At 38.1% G+C, this 19,138-nt stretch overlaps 1 long non-coding RNA gene across 9 annotated transcripts in view; it reads left to right on the forward strand.

Annotated features, from left to right (window-relative positions):
• The window catches only part of LOC140516648 (uncharacterized), a 155,087-nt gene that overhangs the window by 53,810 nt on the left and 82,139 nt on the right, over positions 1-19,138 (forward strand). For 4 of the 9 annotated variants that reach the window (XR_011971406.1, XR_011971405.1, XR_011971404.1 and 1 more), the window contains exons 4-6: positions 6,931-7,137; positions 7,541-7,629; positions 8,593-8,676. This is a non-coding gene — a long non-coding RNA (uncharacterized lncRNA). Of the gene's footprint in view, positions 1-6,930; positions 7,138-7,540; positions 7,630-8,592; positions 10,424-19,138 lie in introns of those variants that run through there. The other 5 variants (XR_011971402.1, XR_011971403.1, XR_011971409.1 and 2 more) reach the window with 2 other exon arrangements.

Here is a 19,138-nt window from a genome sequence, read left to right on the forward strand (position 1 = left end):
TGGACTAGAATGTGAAGGGTGTAAAAGAGAGTAATAGGAGATAATACCAGAAAGGGTAATTGAGATGTAGATCACAAGAGACTTTGGATATATCACAGTGAGGATTTTTTTAAATTTCATGTCAGAAGAGAGAAGGTACCATTGAAGATTTTGGAATGTCTGTGCCCTCTGCTCCCCTTGCCTTGAGTGGGGACCCAATGTGAGATAGGGAAGAGGTGTGTGCATGGCTGGGGTAGGATAGAAGGAGAGGTGTTTGATGACTGTGTTTTAGGAATATCAGTTTGGTAGCTCTGTAGTGTAAAAAATGCATTAAACAGGGACTATTGAGTAGTAAGCTGTAAATTAATAATTTAATTCTTTTTGCTTTGTTTCCCACAAGTATTTGTTGATTATGATAATTTCTTTCCTTTTTTTTTTTTTAAGTGAGGCAATCAGAAGTTAAGTGACTTCACACAATAGGTATCAAGTGTTTGAGGCTGGATTTGAACTCAGGTCCTTCTGATTCCAGGGTTGGTACTCTATCCAGTGAGCCACCTAGTTGTCCCAATGGCAATAATTTCAACAAACACAATTCTTTATCTTTTCCGAGGATGTCATCTGTGTGTATATATGTATACGTGTGTGTATATGATTTTCCTAAAGGTTTTCATAGAGATAGAAAGATAGAGGTATTTAGGTTGGTCATTGATATTTTGGAGAACACTTTTTTGATATTGAAAAGTACTGAGTTGTTTCTTCCCCCCACACCTTTGACTTTTCATCCTCCATATAGTAAATTAAGTTCCCAGGATAATTATAATAGCAATGATAAGATTGTCACTTCTAGCATAGATCCCCAGCTCATATTGATTTGTGATAGTCCATTGTTAAATTTTCAATGGGAATATTTACATCAGATATCAGCAAATGTTAGAAGTCAGGGCTTTGCTTATTTATTTTTGTTTTTTTTGTGGTTGACCATCTAGACTTAAGAAAGTGATGAGAAAATTTTAGTAGTGTTCTGATTGGATTATTTTATGGTTTTCATCTGTTCTAAAATTCTGCCACTTTTGACTCAAAAATATGGTCCACATAGACATGAGAAGGTGTGGTCTCTAGGATTTCTGCACTATGGTCTTTAAAGAGAAGAAAAGTTGGCGTTCCCAGGAAACATTATGATCTTTCAGAATCATGAGATTCTGATTAGATGACTAGATCCTGCTTTTTTGGGGACAAAAAGACCAGTGCTTGGTCTATATGATGTGTACATGTATTTATAGGAAGTCGTTTAGTGAACTCAAAGGATCATAGAACTGGAAGAGATCTCAGAGGTCACCAAGTTCATCTCTCTCATTTTAGAGATGAGGATATTAAAATTTGGAAAAGTTAAGTGATTTGCCCAAGGACAAAGGTAGTAATTGCCAGAGTAGGGAGTCCAACCCAGGTATTCCAACTACAAAAGCAGCCTTCTTTTCACTGAACCTCAATGGTAGCAACTTCTTTTCACGTCCTCTCTTTTCAAGGTGAATTACCGTGTTGTTCTGAGTTCCAAAAAAGGCAGTCCTAGACTTGTCTTCTTTTTTAAAAAAGATTTATTTTGACTAACACTATACCAGTGTTATATATAGGCCTCCTTTCCAATTATTTACCTTTAAATAGATGAGTTTTTACTTATCAAATATCGTAACTAAATTTCACTCACTCCTTCCCAGTTTATCACATTGATTTTTATTCATTCATTCTTGTTTACTTTTAAAAATCATCATTTCTAAGATGAACAGGTAGATGTCAGAAAAACCTGGAAAGACTAATATGAACTGACGCTGAGTGAAGTGAGCAGAACCAGGAGAACATGATACACAGTTACAGCCACAGTGTGTGAGGGTTTTCTTTGATAGACTCAGATTTTCTCATCAATGCAAGGTTCTAAAACAATCCCAAAGGAATCATGATGGAAAATGCCCTTCACATCCAGAGAAAGAACTATGAAGTCTGAATGCAGAGCGAAGCAGACTATTTTTTTTGTTCTGTTTTTTTTCTTTCTCATGGTTCCTCCTCCCCGCCATTTGCTCTAATTCTTCTATACAACATGACTAATGTGAAAATATGTTTAATAGAAATGTATATGTAGAGCCTATATCAGATTTCATGCTATCTTGGGGAGGGAGGAAGGGGGAAACAAATTAGAAACTTATGGAAGTGAATGTTGAAAACTAAAAATAAACTAAAAAATTTTTTTTAAATCATCATTTCTAACTTTAATGTACTCAAGCCCATTGTATCTGAACATGATACTTATTAATATAAGCATTCTCTTTATTCATTTTTAACTTTAAAAAAGATTGTAAAGTATTTCAGAGAAAAATTTCAAGAATTATTCCACTGAAACATGGCTATGCCTCTGATAGTTAGAAAATATGTAATTTGGCACTATGACTAAACACATTTGTGGTTTCAAATCCTTTCTCAGACTACCTGCGTGACCCTAGGCAAGTCAGTTAACTTCTCTCGTATAGAAAAGGTCGATTATAATAGCACATACCCAACAAGGTTGGTTTGAGGAACAAAATGAGATAGTGCCTCTCAAGTACCTTGCAAGCCTTAAAGCTCTGAAGCATGATATAAACGTATTATCATTATTATCATTTTACCTTCTCATATAATTTCACAAGGGGATTGCCTACCCTGGGACAGGTAGATTGGTTCTTCATAACTCTTTTGATATTCTTAACGTGAGAATGGTGCTCTGTTATAGTGTAAAGTTACCAGTTTCCTCCCAGCTGACTGTAAACTTAGACTTAAGTTTCAAGCACTTCGTTTTTCTTTTACCTCTAAGAAGAGGGCTTTATTTTGGCCTCTGACTTGATTTTTCCATATTCATCATTCACTCAATCAAAAATAAAGAGCTTAGTGAATTTCTGCAGGTTGCTACCACTGAGTAGTAGTGATGAACTTCCAGACAGGTAGGCTATAAATAAACATTGCAGTGGAAATTCTCTGATTAGTTCATTGAGGTAAATGAGGCACAATTACATAATATAATGCTTATGGACATATAACATTAATTAGAGGAGAAAAAATGCTGGAACCTATTCCTTCCTGAAGATCTATATGTTGAGCAGTACAAGAGCCTGCTAACAAGCCTTTCTCTGTGTTGATTCTCTATGCAGAATTTCAAAGATGACCTAATCCAGGAAAAAGAAACAAAACAAAACAAAACAAAACAAAACAAAACCCCAAACCATCTTTTGAGGAAAAAAAAGAACAAACAGACACTTTAAAAAACAGAATTTGTTTTTTATTAGAGCCATGTTTTTAAAAGGTCCATGATTGGGGAAAGAAAAGACATATGTTTCTGAAAACAGCTCCTAAATTGTCATTGGCTTCCTTTAGAGCTGTAGTGCCTTCAGACAGCATTTCTGACAAAATCAGAGTGATGTCTCTTATTTGTCTGAAGCCTAACCCTCTAAACACAGCAAAGCTTTGGGCAATGCCGGATTTCTAAGAAATATCATGTCCTATGTTGGGAATTGAGCATAATGTTGAAGTATTAAAAGGATTACAATGTGAGATCACAGTAAAAATCATGGATCCGGTTTGGATGTATTACTCAAACCTAGTGTAAACTCTTGATTGTAAAGGAGTTGAGAGAGAGTTCCATGGAACAGTCTATGGGATAGGAATGGTGAGGTCACACATTTTCCTCTATCTGCAATGAAGCCTGGATGGTCTCTCTATTTCTAATCTATGGTAGTGTTAAGTGATAGTGTTATTATGGGAAAGATGAATAGAATCTCTTGGTTGATTTTTAAAAAATGAAACATCTTTGAGTAAGAGAAAAGTGACTCAGAGAAGAGCTTAGAATGCACTAGAACATTCTTAATAAATGTTAGATATGTTATATGTCATATCAAGGTTGTTTCCTCTGTAACTAGAAAGACAGGCACATGACCAACATCTTTTCCTTCTGCTCACAAATTGGGTGCATATACAGTAACTCTAGAGCAGTGGACTCTGAGTTGGAACATGAGTTTGTCTTTCTGCCTACCCTTAATAGCCATTATAACTATTAATAATAATAGCTATCAAAAATGCATGCATGCATATATATATATATATATATAAAATTAAACTCTTTAAGGGTTACAAAATTATCTCATTTGATCCTTACAGAGACCCAAGGAGGGAGGTGCTATTTTTATCTACAGAAGAGGAAATTAAGGCTGACAGGCTAAATAACTTGCCTAGAGATTTCTCTCTAATTAGTAATCTTAGGCTTATGGAAGTGAATGTTGAAAACTAAAAATAAACTAAAAAAGACTCAGGTCTTCCTGACTCCAAGTCCAGTGACCTATCCACTGTGTCACCTAACTGCCTCTAAAATTCTCTGATCCTTACCATACTCATCTGTAACATGGGAATCATAGTTCTCAGACTACCAGCCTCAAAGTGGAAGGAAAACAATTGCCATAAACTATATGAATGTGAATTATTTATTAGCTATTTCAAATAAACTCTGTGAAGCGAAGATACTTCCTACCCCACTGTAGATTTTCTTCTGCAACTTGCAAATCTCCTATTTCACACAGAGCACAAGGGGGTATGGGGTCAGTTCTTCTGCCTGGTTTCCCTTACCTCCCATAGGGAAGGGCCAATCGGTGGTTACTGCTGAAAATTCTTCCAGATGCATGGCATATATAAACTGCTCAGTTCTTATTTAGAAAATTAAATCCACTCAAACTTGCCACTTTTTATTTATTGAATGTTCAGTATAATCATATATAATGACCTAACCCAATGTGGACTAGTATAGACAACACTGGTGCATTTTCCATTCCAGTCCAAGAAACGTTTATTATGCACCTACTTTGCACAATGCACAGTGCTAGGATTTGGTATAAAAAGCAAAATGATAGAAAATCCCTGCCCCCAAAAAACTAATATTATATTTTTGAGTATGGAATTTATATCCTCTTGCTCTTTCTCTTGACTTTGGACACTAGAGCAGCACTTGATATAGTCAGTGACCCACTCTTTTGGCATTCAAGTTGTAATTGGCACTGCTTTTAAATAGAACCATCCTGTTGACGTTTGCCATGGGTAGGTCATCCATCTGTTCCTCTTCATGTAGTGCTGAGCTCAGTGCCGTGAATTCTGTGGTGCTAAATCACTCTTATTTGATGATGACTTGAGAATGACAGGTTATAATGGTGTTAAAGTAAATTTATTTAGTGAACGTTGCTGCTGTTGCTCTGCCCTCCAAAAGAGACCACAAAGGGCCATGTCTGGAAGGGGACCATGCAGCCTTATGTCCACTTCATGCTGCAGTATGTGTATCCCGCCTTATGTTCTGAGAATTTTAATCAAAGCAGTCCTGAAAGGCTTCTGGGAAGGACCTATCAACTGATTGTCCTGTTGGTGACTATTCAACATCTTCGTGTTTCCAGACCACAACTCTAGCTCTCTTCTCTGGCCACCCTTCTGTTATATATGCTGTTTTTCCCATTAGAATGGAAGGGCAGGTGAAGTTTTTGTATTTGTATCATCAATGATTAGTAGCCTTCTTTCCTTCCTTCCTTCCTTCCTTCCTTCCTTCCTTCCTTCCTTCCTTCCTTCCTTCCTTCCTTCCTTCCTTCCTTCCTTATTTTTACTTGCATAGGTATTATCAATTAGTAATGAAGCTTCAGCAAAAAATGTTTTGCATTTTTTGCAATTATATATCCAATGAGGTACTAATGTATAATGGAAAGAGAGTGTGCCTCAGAGTTAGAAAGACTTGGGATAAAGTATTGTCTGTAACACGTACTGGTTATGTGAGTCTGGGTCAATTTATTTAAACTCTCATTGCCCCCAGGCAACTCTCTAAGATCATGAATTGCAGAGAATGTGCCTTTATGAATTGGTAGCAGAAGAGAGTTTGTGCCTCATTAGGAGCACCCTTTACCAAAAAACTTACATATCTGCTATGAGAGAGAGAGAGAGAGACAGGGAGAGAGAGAGAGACAGAGAGAGAGAGAGAGAGACAGACAGACAGACAGACAGACAGACAGACAAAGCTGTATCTCATTGAAAGTGTGTTTGAGGTTAGGAACTGTTTATTTTTTTTTTGCATTTACATTTCCAGTACCTAAGATAGTATTTTGCACAAAACAGGTGCTTAAGAAATAAGAAAATTCTCTGATAAAATTAATATAAGAAGATGAGCCCCAGAAGAATTAATTTATTTCTCTTGGAGATTTCATTGTAGGCACAGCAAGTTTTAATTCTCATGCTTTTTTTGAATGGTGATGACACAAATGTTGGTTGTATTTGTGGGTTTTGGTTTGTTTCTTTGCTGCATTAAGTAGGCCCTAGAATGTCACACAGTGGAGATGTGTGAGGTGAACGGTATATTTATTAGAGAGATTTTAAGCATTCAGTTGAGATTAGGAGGGCTGATGAACTGCAGAGATCAATTTACTGTCACTTATATAATGCAAATAAATGGAGTAGGCAGCCCCCCCTCTGACTTGCTGAGTGTTCCCTTTGTAGAAGGGATTGTGATTTTTGGCTTCAGGAGAACAGTAGGGAGACCAAACAAAGCAATGATATTTTTTTTCTTTCCACCAGCCAAATCTTAGGTCTATTGCTTGCCAAGAATGTAACTGTAATTTACAGTATAAACACAAATTCAATTATATACTGGTTTAAATTAAGTTTGAACTGTACAATATAGTTCATGAGTGTCAGACTTTTAACTTTTTTAGTCCTTTCTTGGGGTTGGGGTGGGGGGAGTCTCTTGAAGGAGAGAACTGTATATTTGAGCCAGGGTCAAAAGAAAGAGCCGTAAGGAAGGGGAATTTTATTTGACCTTATCTCATAATGTCACTATTCTAATCCTACAGCAACTACTGCCTCTATAACACTGACAACACTTTAATTTTATTTTGCTTACTTCCCCCTGTCACTTAGGTGAGAACTTGGAGATGACCTTTCTTCTGCCTTCCCATCAGCTGCCTCAGCTGCCTCAGGATGATGCCACTCTGAGACCTACTCTTGGGGATATAGAGGGCCCGGCCCAGAGTGCACTTTCTTGAGGGGTTTTCAGCCACGCTGCTCACTTTTCTCCAGCTAAACTTACTCTCCATGCTGTTCAGCCAATCTGCCTTACCAATATGGGTAATGTCTCTCCGTCAGCCCTTGAAAGTAGGGATTGTTTCTTTAAAATATTGTATCCCTGCTACTTAACACAGTGCCTGACTCCTAGTAAGCACTTAATAAATACTTTCTTGATTATCTATCATCTATCCATCTACTAACCCACTTACCTTTATCTATCTATCTATCTATCTATCTATCTATCTATCTATCTATCTATCTGTCTGTTTATCTATCTATCTAATTATGGTCAATCCATAATTCATTATGACTGAAACACTTTTGTATACTGTACCCTGAACTTCTCACTTGGACTTATCCATATCACCAAAGGAAGGGAAGTTGAGGAAATTTGTATTGAGCCTGAACTGTGACTTAGAAACCAAGAACTCAGATGTACCTTCTCGGTCTTGCTTGTTCACAGTATCCCTAACTGTATTTTGACACAAAGCTCTGGGGTGAAAGCTGCTAAAAGAACAATGAAGAGGCACCATTTTGAAGGTCAAAGAAGAGGTAAGGTAAAATTGCTAAAGAGACTCTTCTATTTATTTTTTCATGATTATTAGTAGGTTCAACTTGAAACAAAATTGTGAGATGGGTGATATTTATCTTTGGAGTTCTCTTTCTTTTTAACACTCCCTCCTATACATCTATCATTTTTCCCCCTACTTCTCTCATTCTGACTCTTGGCTATCAATCTCTTGATAAAGAATCTTTTCAAGACTATCAGTTAGCTATTAGATTGGAAAACTAGGCTCTGTGATATATTAATGGCTAATAACAAAGGAGACAGTATGATATAGTAAATTGTTGTTGTCCTTTGTACTTGAAGGGGAACCATGACATCACCATGTTGGGATTAAGGTCCAGTGTGTTCAATTATGCCTGATCAGTCCAGTGTGAGCTTGGAAAACTCTACCACCGATCAGGCACAAATAGTCCTTTTCAACATATTGGTTGGAGATGTCTCGAGATTCATGTATGTTACATTTCCTTTGTGCTACTGGGATTCTGCTTTGCCCATGGAGCCCAGCACCCCTCTTTGATGCAGGCATGCCATACTGAGCTGCCTTGTACCAGCATCTCTCAGGTCTCACAGTGGATAACCAAAATTTTTCAGAGAGATCTTGAGAGTATCCTTGCATTGTTTTTTCTGATCTCAATGTGAGTACTTGTCATGTTTGAGTTCTCTGTAAAATGGTCTTTTAGGCAAACATGTTTGGCATTCAAACAATGTGGTCAGCCCCTAGAGTCTGAATGCTTGGCAGTTCAGCTCAAGAAGGTACCTCAGTGTCTGGTACCTTATCTTGCCAGGTGATCTTCGGAATCTTCCCAGGTTAGTTAAAATGGAAGTAGTTCAATTTTCTGGGATGGTGCTGGTAGACCGTCCAGGTTTCACAGGCATATAACAATGAAATCAGTGACTATGTGGACTTTCAGTTTGGTATGTAGCCTAATACCACTTCTCTCCCACAGTTTCTTTCAGAGTCTCCCAAATGCTGAGCTAGTTCTGGCAATGCATGCATCAACTTCATCATCTATGTAGACATTCCTGCCAGGGTAAGTGAATTTATCTACATCCTTCACATTTTCTCTAATTGCTGTTACCAGTGGTTCTGTGTATGGCTGGTGGAGAATCTTTGTTTTCCTGGTGTTTGTTGATTATCAGGCCAAAATTAGCACAAGCAGCAGAGAATCAATCCATGTTCTGTTGCATCTCATCCTCAGAGACTGCATTGAATACACTACCATCTGTGAACAAGAAGTCATTCACCAACTCTCCTTCTACTTTAATCTTGGCTTATAACTTTTTCAAGTTAAATAGTTCACCATCAGTGCAAGCTGACTTTGATTCCATTTTCATCCTTGTTGAAAGCATTTGACAACATTGAAGAAAAGATAATGCTAAAAAGCGTGGGATGAAGCACAGAGCCCTGCTTCACTCCATTGGTAACTGGGAAAGTGTGAAAGCGTTGTCTTATATCTAGAACCTGTGCAAGCAGCTTTTATGAAAATGGCATATAGTGATGAACTTCTCCAGGCAACCAAATTTCACCATGATGTTCCACAAGCCCTTATGACTGACAGTGTCAAAGGCCTTGGTCAGATTGAAGGACATTGCATGCAGAGTTCTATTCTGCTCATGGAATTTTTCCTAGAGTTATTAGGCAGTGAACATCATGTTGGCCATTCCTTAGACCTTCTGAAGCCATGCTGACTCTGAGGAAGATGACTGTCTTCCAGGTGAAGGATCAGCAGTAAACAGACAGTTGGTCTTAGAACTAGGAAGAACTAGATTTAAATCCTGCCTCTAACTCATACCAATTGTGTGATCCTAGGCAAATCATTCAACTTCTCAGTGCTCTGATGAATTCTCTAGGATCACAAATTTCAGGGAAGCTGCTGACCTGCTTTGATAGAGTTTCTCCACCTGGGAAGCTGAGTTATGTAGTGCCTAGTCACTGTCAGGCGTTATGCAAGATGCCTTACAATTGTGGTCTCATTTGATCCCTGCAATAACCCTGGGAGAGAGGTGCTATTATTTTCCTCATTTTAAAGTTTAGGAAACTGAGGCAAAAAAGAAGTTCAGTGACTTGCCTAGGATCACACATCTACTGTCTGAGGCTCCATTTGAATTTAAGTCTTCATTACTCCAGGGTCAGTGCTGTATCTGTTGTGCAGTTGACAGAATCTCCTATTGCAATCAAATTTTAAGTCCAGTTTCTATCCCTAACCAATAAATGAAGATGTTTTTCACCCAGGGAAATTTGCATTGTAACCCAGGAATTCAGGAGGTACCATGATTCAATTAACTAATTAATTTTAAATGATTTATCATTTTATTTATTTTTTGTTTGTATTTGATGTTGAGTAAATTGGTGGAGAAGGGGGGATTTAAATCAGTAGGCAGTGTGATCCTGAATACAGTCTTCTAACTAGAAAAAGGGAGATTCCCTGGGTAGTGATGGGAAACATTGCAGTCAGCTCCTCATTACTCTCAAAAACTTACTGTTAAATTTTCAGTGGGATCATTTACACCTAAAAAAATCAGCAAATGTTACAAATCATGACTTGATTTATAGTTTTGTTGATTGTCTCAACTCAAAATGAGGGAGAAATATTAAAAACATAGATTAAATTTTAAAGTATATTGTGTAGATGTGTAAAATTTATTTCTTTTATTTTTAACATTTGAAATAAAATAAGCATTTCCGTAATAATAAGTAATAAAATCTTAATTAAAAATGCTTGCACATGAAACTGCAAATCTATTTTAAAATATATAGTAAAGTTATCATTTAATTTACTTTTTCTTCTTTTTTATTCCCCTTCCCCCACCCTAGAGATTGCTATCAGTAGACACAAATATATGTAAAATCATTCTATACATACTTCTATTTATTACATTCCCTCTCCCTCCCACTCACCCCCCAGAGAACTGTTGTTAAATATCTACCAGCACACTCCATAAATAAAGATTCAAGAATTTCCAAGTTTGGTAGATCAAGGATCAAGCTATCCAGAGAGAAAAAGGTACTGCCTAACGTAGCATATTCCTTGAAAAAAGAAGTTTTGCACATGCTACTTGGGTGGTGTCCTTCTAGGTGAGCTGGATCAAAATAATCAACAGGCATTTATTAAGCACCTGCTATTTGTACTAAGTATGTATCTAGGGTGATGATAGCGGATGAGATCTAGATTCACCAACTCTTGCTGTTGCAGTTAATTATTTAGATGGTGCATATCTGATGGGAAGGGGAATGCTTATTTAGCAGCCCTAAATCCACACAGGGGGAAAGTCAAGTTTTGAGGAATTATGTAGGGTTCTGTGGCAAAGAGGAACTTACCAGAATGTCAAGAGGTTGCCCATTTGGAAACTCCAAGTTCAGGTCCCTTCCAAGGATAACTTATTAGCGTGTTTTATGTGTTTCTCTGTTTATAGATTTGGGTGATTTCTTTACATCTTATGCATTTTCTGTGCGGTGAAATAAAAGCTGTCCAACCCATGGGCATTCCTAACTTGTGGGCCTCTTTGGAAGTAGAGAATCCTTATTAATTACCTTTGGGGAAATTTAGACAAGAAATATACCCACCCTATGTTTGGAGATTCCCTGGAGCAGCAGGTAACTCCATGCGTGGGTAATGAACCAAAGCGAGAAACTGATCCCTTTGGGTCAGTCTCCAGAGGATGGACTAGGTCTTTCTTTGTGAGCCTAGAGGGGGTCCTGGCCCTTGGTTACACCTTAATGTGACTTTACTTGCATATATATATACAAAAGTGAAATGTGTACATGTACCTATAAATGAAAATTGGAGAAAATTGGCAGGCCTGGAATCAGGAACGCCTGAGTTCAAATTAGACCTCAGACACTTACTAGCTGTGTGATCCTGGGCAAGTCATTCAACCCTATTTGCCTCAGTTTCCTTATCTGTAGAATGAGTTAGAGAAGAAAATGGCAAACCACTTCAGTGTCTTTGCCATAAAAACCCTGAATGGGATCACGAAAAGTTGGACGTGACTGAAACAACAGAATGATAACAAAAGTTAAAACCTAGCAGTGTGAGAAAACAGAATTCAACAGACCATAGGGTAAAGGAATTTAGTCTGATGTTCCCCAGCTGTAAAAGGAGGCTGAGAGTGACTTGGGATGTCCAAAGTTTTGAAATATCCTAAAGAATGAAAAATGCACTTTGGAGGATATAAACATTTTGGAGCACAGTCTTATGGCTGATGTGGGTGTCACTGCAAAATTCCGACTCCTTGGCTAATTCTTAGGCCAAATAGCCCCTGCTTTCCTGAAACTGAGCTGGCAGAAACAAACTAGATACATCATGAAATCGATCCTAATTTATGGCATTTTATAAGGATTACAATTTCACCTAAGTACTACCTAAGTGGCTTGTTTAAACATCTCAGTTATATTTTATAAGGTAGATTTCTTGTATGCTTAAGGGAAAAAATGAAGCCATTAAGACTTGCTTTTTGGCATTGTCTTCCATCTTTCCATTACTTAGGCAAATTAAAGATTATATTATGCTATTAAGAACAGCTGGTCTTATTAAACCAAGCTCTCTAAAATGTAAACAAATGGGCTCTATCTCCTCTGCCTAAAGCTGTCAGATCAACACGTTCATTTAGGGGATTATCAGCCAAATGGGTCCAGGGTTTTCTCACTGTTGGCCACCTTGTAGAATAAAACCAGAAGCAAGCGTTTGTTTTTGAGATAGACTACTTCCCCTAAAAATCTCTTTAACTGTATTCTGGGAATTATAATCTCATTGTTGTTCAGTTATTTCAGGCATGTCTGACTGTTCATGACCCCATTTGGGATTTCCTTGGCAAAGATACTGGAGTGGTTTGTCATTTCCTTCTCTAGCTCATTTTACAGATGAGGAAACTGAGGCAAGTTGGGTTAAGTAAGTTACTTGCCCAGGATCACACAGCTAGGAAGTATTTGAGGCCACATTTGAACTCGTGTCTTCCTGATTCTAATCTCAGCACTCTATCCACTGTGTCAGATGTCAAGAAAACAAAGATATATATTTCACATGGACTTTTGAGGTGATCTCGGCTTTTTGCTGTGTACCTCTGATGACAGTTCGTATTTACTGCTCTGGGCACCTATTGAATTCTATACCCCCCAAGGGAAGGCAAGCTCTTTGAGGATAAAGACTGGTATATTTTTGTTTTTGTTTTTCCAGCATTCCACATAAGACTGTGCCTTACAAATGGTTGTTTAATAAGTGTTTTGAATTGACTAGAATGGCTAACTCTCTTTTTTTGTAGATAAAGGAATTGAGGCCTGCTAAAGGGGAATGATTTGTTCAAGGTTACGCAACTAGTTAGAATCACAGACATGGTTAGTAACTATGTCTTCTCGGTTCCAGGCCATTTCTTTCCCTTATACATTCAATTCTCATATCTACCTTACTATGTTAGGACTCAGAGAAGTTAGAAGCTTGGAATCATCCCTTTATTTCTTTCAAATGTCTCAGTTATGAATTAGATATTTACCCTTGAATATGATAAACAAATCCTTCAATGTTAGAAAGGAAGGGAATGATCCGCTTACGTACCGTTGTCTTCAGTATTTCCCTTTCTCAAGAAAAGTAAAGATTTTATTATGCTGTGTAATAACAGCTCCTACCTGAAAAGGTTGTTGTGAACATCAAATGAATAATATTTAGGAAGCACTTAGCATAGCTGACTGTTAAATTTTCAGAATGAGCCTTTACACTCAGAGATCAGCAAATACTACAAATTTGGGCTTGATTTATTATTTTGTTGATTGTCTAGACTTAAGAAAGTGATTGAAAAAAATGTTAATAATGCAAATTAAACTTGAAAGTGTGACCTGCATATAATTTTTTTGGGGGGAGAGCCAATTGTTAAATATTTACCAGCATACCCCATTTCCCCTTCCACCCCCCCCAACATATAGACTGTTATCTCTTTGCTGAGTTTATGGGAATGAGACAAAACATCAGAGTTACTTTAATTTGACTTTCTCTTGCTATCCATGATTTGGAAACTTATTCCTAGTGACTCTTGGTCTCATGCATTTATACCAATTGATTGATTTCATTCTTCCAACTGTGGCTTTTGTAGAAGTAAATTTTGTGGAGTAAACAGAAATATCTGGAAGTCCACACCTCTCCTCTGTAATAATCATTGTCAGTTCTTTTTTCATTATTGATTTTTTGAGTATGTTGTCATGCTAGACTTTGTCTGATGCAGGCTATCTAGATGGATATTAAGCCATGTATTTCCCACTTTAGGAAGGAGTAGGACTGTTTGCCTATAACAGATTGAAGCATAATGAATTGAGCTGATTAGGTAAATCTGATGAGGTTTTCTTAGGGACACTCAAAATGATGTTTCCTTGGGATGGATGCTTTTCTTGGTAGTAGCCCTAGTTAGGTCAAGATAGGTTCTAGTGAATTCTCCCTGCTGGGAGCTCTGATCACTAGCAAGTCTGTGGGCTGTTCCATTTTGGGACACCTAAGGCTTCTCTGAGATCATTTAACAGTTACTTGAGTGTGATTATGGAATAGAGAATTACACACAACACTTTCCAGATGAAATGTGACTAAGGGTCAGACTGAGTCCCTGGGATGACTGTCACCAAGAGTGTCTACCCTGGGAAAAGTCAAGGACCACACCAGTTTCTCCCCACACCAAGTGGGTTCAGGTAGAATTCAATTCAACTCAATTTAATACTCATTTATTGAGCGCCCCCTATATGTAAGGCATTGTGCTGAGTCCTGGGGATTTAGAGGTGGAATAAAGGGTGAGTTCATACTTTTAAAAATTCATTTTTATTTTTTAAAGTTCATTCTTAAAAGAGATAACAATCCAATGAGTTAATATTGTTTATACATGCAAGCATAATGCAAGACAAAGAAGTATTCAGACAAAGTTATATGAGAAGTTTGAAGGAGAAGAAATCTTGGTTGTGGGGAGGATGAAGGAAGCCTTCACAGAAGAGAGGATGCAGAAGGGAAGAGCTTTTAATAGTCAATATGACATAGTGAATACAATGCTGGAGTCAGGAACACGCAGATTCAGCTCTGACCTTTGATAATCGCTAGATGTATGGCCCCAGGAAAATTATTGAGGGTCTCCAAGCCTCAGTTTTCTCAGCTGCAAAAATGAGTGGGTTGAACTCAATAGAATTATAATTCCCTTAAAATACAAATTCTATATTCCAGTTATTCTATAATAGGGGAAATTGGATTTGGAAGGAATATGAGGAAGGAGGATATAGCATGAGTAAAGGAAGAGATAGAGAAAAGGGGAGGACAAAAATGGGTAATGGTGTTTTGTCCAGTTTGGCTAAAATATAGAATAACAGAAGGAGAAAAGGGAAGAAATAGGAGATAAGATCGAAAAGGAAGGAAACACTGCTACAAGCAGATGGTCTCTGGTCCAGCTCGCTACTTAAGGCTTCCTATGATGTTAGACTGTGGGACTTGTAGCATTCTCCTTGGGAGAAATATCATGGTCAAGTTGGGAAATTGTCTGTGGTTCAGTTCAGCGTGGACAGACGTGCTTCAAGCCAACATCTGAAAATGGTAATCCAAAATGAACTCAGCCTACTAATGTTCTAAGGGGGACCCGGAAATGAACAAAGGAGGGAAGGGTATTCCATCAGCAGATGGGAAACACACAGGACTGCTTGCATCCCAGTGCTTCTGTGATGAAGTCAGTGCTAAACTGAACAAAGAAACCTGGGTTTCCCACTCAGGCTCCAGTAAGCAGGCATTCGACCCAATCCCCCACTACTGCTTTTGGCTCAGCAGTTTACATAGTAAGAAGAGATCAAAGGACCCAAGTAAAGAAACACAGCGATTTGTCTGTCCAACTCCAATGGACCTGCTAACAGGAATGCTAGAAAACTCTGGATGCAATTTATTTTAAATGAGGAAAATTCTGATATTTTAACATACAGTTCTCATTCTTTCAGGGTATTGTCAGTGTAGAAAAACATTAGGGCTGGGAATGGTTGTTCCCTTTATTCTTACCAGCAGCTGGGTGGTCCTCTTCAAGAACATTTGTCAAACATTATTGAAGGCGATTGGGTAAAGAATAAACACTTGTTGGCAGCCATAGACATCAGGTAGTTGAAGTTGCTATATAGTGGACATGGGAAAAAAAAGATTTATTTCTTCATTTTATAGAACCCCATTTGACTTCATTTTTAATAAAGAAAAAACAGCAGCTCTTCCAGTTGATTAATCAGCATTCCTAAGATGATTTCTTTACATATTAGCTTATTTGGGTATAAAGTATTGCCCTTTAGGGGTAGAATTTTTATGCGCTTGTCCTTTTGGGTAGAAGAGGTGGAGGGAGGGTGATACCACTGATACATATTGGAACAGTGCTATATTGTCTTCTGCTCACTCATACCCAAGTCCAAGTGTGATAGTCAGGAGCCCTGGAGGCTAATTTCCTGCTCTCCAATTGTGTGACCATCAGCAAGTCCCTTTTTAGTCTTCATATCACTAAAATAGGATTGTTGACTGCTCCCTACATCCAAAAAATAATGTTGTAGAGCTAAACATATGATGTGTGTGAAAGCTTTGGATGACCTTTGGAGAAGACTATGTAAACATAAAACATTATCATTAGTAGTTTAAAATAATACATTGGAGAGGAAATGTGTTATAATGTTAGAAGACCAGCCTTTGAATTAGGAAGGCCGGGCTCCAAGTCTTTTCCCTGTCCTATGCTGGTTCTGTGGACCCTGGGCAAATCATTTAACCTCTTAGCGTCCTTGGGTACAAAGACCCAAGACTTGTACTGGGGTACAAGTAGTAGATATGTTGTTGGTCTGCAACAGAGGAAAGAATTTTCATACTGGAAACAGATATATACAAATATACATACATATACACATGTATGTTTCATCTATACATATAAACACATTGATTATAATGATAAGAAGATATTATGTAATGATATCTAATCAAATAGAAAATAGCTGATGATAGATAAGGGCAGCTAGATGGAGTAGTGGATAAAGTACTGGGCCTGGAATCAGGAAGTCTTGGGTTCAAATCTGGCCTCAGATACTCACTAGCAGTGTGACCCTGGGCAAGTCACTTAACCCAGTTTGTGTCAGTTTCCTTATCTGTCAAATGAGTTGGAGAAGAAAATGGCAAACCGTTCCAGTATCTTTGCCAAGAAAACCCCAAATGGGGTCACAAAGAGTCAGACACTAATGAAAACAACAAAACAACTGAACACAGGGGTTGTTGTGGGGATCAAATGACTCATCATAAAAGCTATAGAAATGTTAGCTGTTGTTATGATAGACCAAGGGCTGAACTTGACATTCAGATCAGAAAGATAGGTCCAAATTTAACATCCAGCTCTTACTAGCTGTTTAACTATGGGCAAGTAATTTAAATTCCATGCCTCAAGTAAATCTCTAAGATTTTTCTGTTGTTACACATAGGTTGCAATCTGAACTGGCTTGGGGACCTCCTGTCTATGAACTAACTATTTAGCTTTCATGTAGCACTTGAAGGTTCACCAAGTGCTTTCACCCATTATCTCATTGGATCATTTATTTATTCATTAATTTTTTTCCCCTGAAATGCTGACTTCTTTGCTTTGGGGAGCCCCCTAATGGAGAAACTCCATCTAGGTCTCCTCAACCCAGATTCAGAGAGTTGCCTGTAGCGCTGAGAGTTTAAGTGACTTGCCTAGGGTCTCAGAATCAGTATACATCAGAGGCAGGAGGTTACTTCAAACCTACTTATCTCTTAGGCTGATTCTCTGTTCCCTAACCCAACCTGTTATTTTATCATTACTTTTGTTTGATAAAATAATAGAACTCTAAATATTGACAAAAGTAATTTAGAGTGAAACAACTTCTGGTGTTGATTTGCATAGTGTTATGGTCTACTTGGTAGCTATTTTTGAAAAAAAACAAAAGCCTTTCTCTGTTATATGCTGAAGAGAAGGTCTTGTATCCTGCCTCCTATGGTTCAGATGTAGGGATGGGGAACCTGTGGCCTCAAGGTCACCTGTGGCTCTCTAGCTCCTCAAGTGAATCCAAGTTTGAATTCAGTCAAAGGACCAAACTTGTGTACTAGAGGGCCACAGGTGACTTTGAGGCCACCCCTAAGTTCATAGATGGCTAGTACTGGAGGATTCTCAAGATCACCTAGCCAAACCCCTTGTTTTACAGGGAGGAAACTGAGGCACAGAGAAGTTAAATGAATGGTAAAATGCCACAGGGCTGGTTAAGGGTAGTAGATCATACTCTCTTGAGTATCTTCATGTTGCACTGCCTGTTGGCTGCCACAGAGTCTTGGCTGTAGAAGTGTCCTGGGCAGTTTCCTATACCATGGACTCTTCTCCTTCTTGCACTCTATTTTGGGGGAAGTCTCTCAAATCACACTAGCTTGTAATTGCATAATCATGAATAACGCTGTGTCCCCTCTTTCTCACCCAGAGGACATTCAAGGACATAGTAAATGGCCTTATGTATCCTGGCAACAGTATTCCCTCCAACCTGGACACAAAGAATCAGGCTTGTGATGTCCCATTTATAAATGTTTTCAGCATTTTCTTATTCTGAGTCCTAGGGATAACATTAGAAGGCAGGCTCAACCTGTATTTAGAACTGAGAATTTCCAGAAGTCCAATTTCCAAATCAAATACCTGACCTGGCACCCAATTCCTAATTACCCATTGCCTCCCAAAATATCGTCAGTCACCCCGCCAAACTGAAATAGGAAAGGAACTAGAAAATACCATCTGCGTAGTCTGGATGAGTATTATTTGCAAGAGTGGTTTTTTAGAATTTCATTTGGTTTTGAAGATTCGTTACTTGGAAAGGACTATTCACTTGGCACTATTTTATTCTGATGGAAAAATAATTGTAGGACATTAGTATTTTTCAAGAGTGCTTATTTTACTAAGTCTAACACACTCTGCTCTTTGTTCCCACATCCAGTCGAGGAACTCTGTGCTTGGCAATTGTCATTTGAGGGTGAGCATCCCATTTAAAACAGCTAGAATCATTTTCCAATATGGGCTGGTGTGAATGACTTAGAAAAAAAAGCTGTTAGGGTGTATAAACTGACAGACAAGATAATAGGATTGCTTTCAAGCCACTATTTAATAGAGGCACAATTAAGGAATTTAATTAAGTGCCAAGTGTTGTGCCAGGCACAGTACTAGGAGATGTATCTACAAAGGAAAGCAAATCAAGGCAAATGAGTCTTTACCCTCAAGGGAATTACAGTGACTAGTGGAATAGATTAAATAATTTGCTTCAAGACAATTTGAGGAGGAAGAGAACACCAACAAGGAAGGGATGAATGGTGTTAGTGTTGAAAACGATAGATTCTAAGACATGAAGTGAGAAGGGAGTAGGTCCCAAGTGTGAAAACTCAGAGACAGGTGATGAAACAAGCAGTTTGGGGCCAGTTAGCTGAAAAACGGAATATGTAACCGGGTATCATGTAAGATAAGTGTGGAAAAGGAGACACCTTTGAAAAATTT

The sequence above is a fragment of the Notamacropus eugenii genome, chromosome Y (genome assembly GCF_028372415.1).
Source record: "Notamacropus eugenii isolate mMacEug1 chromosome Y, mMacEug1.pri_v2, whole genome shotgun sequence".
Classification (NCBI taxonomy): domain Eukaryota; kingdom Metazoa; phylum Chordata; class Mammalia; order Diprotodontia; family Macropodidae; genus Notamacropus; species Notamacropus eugenii.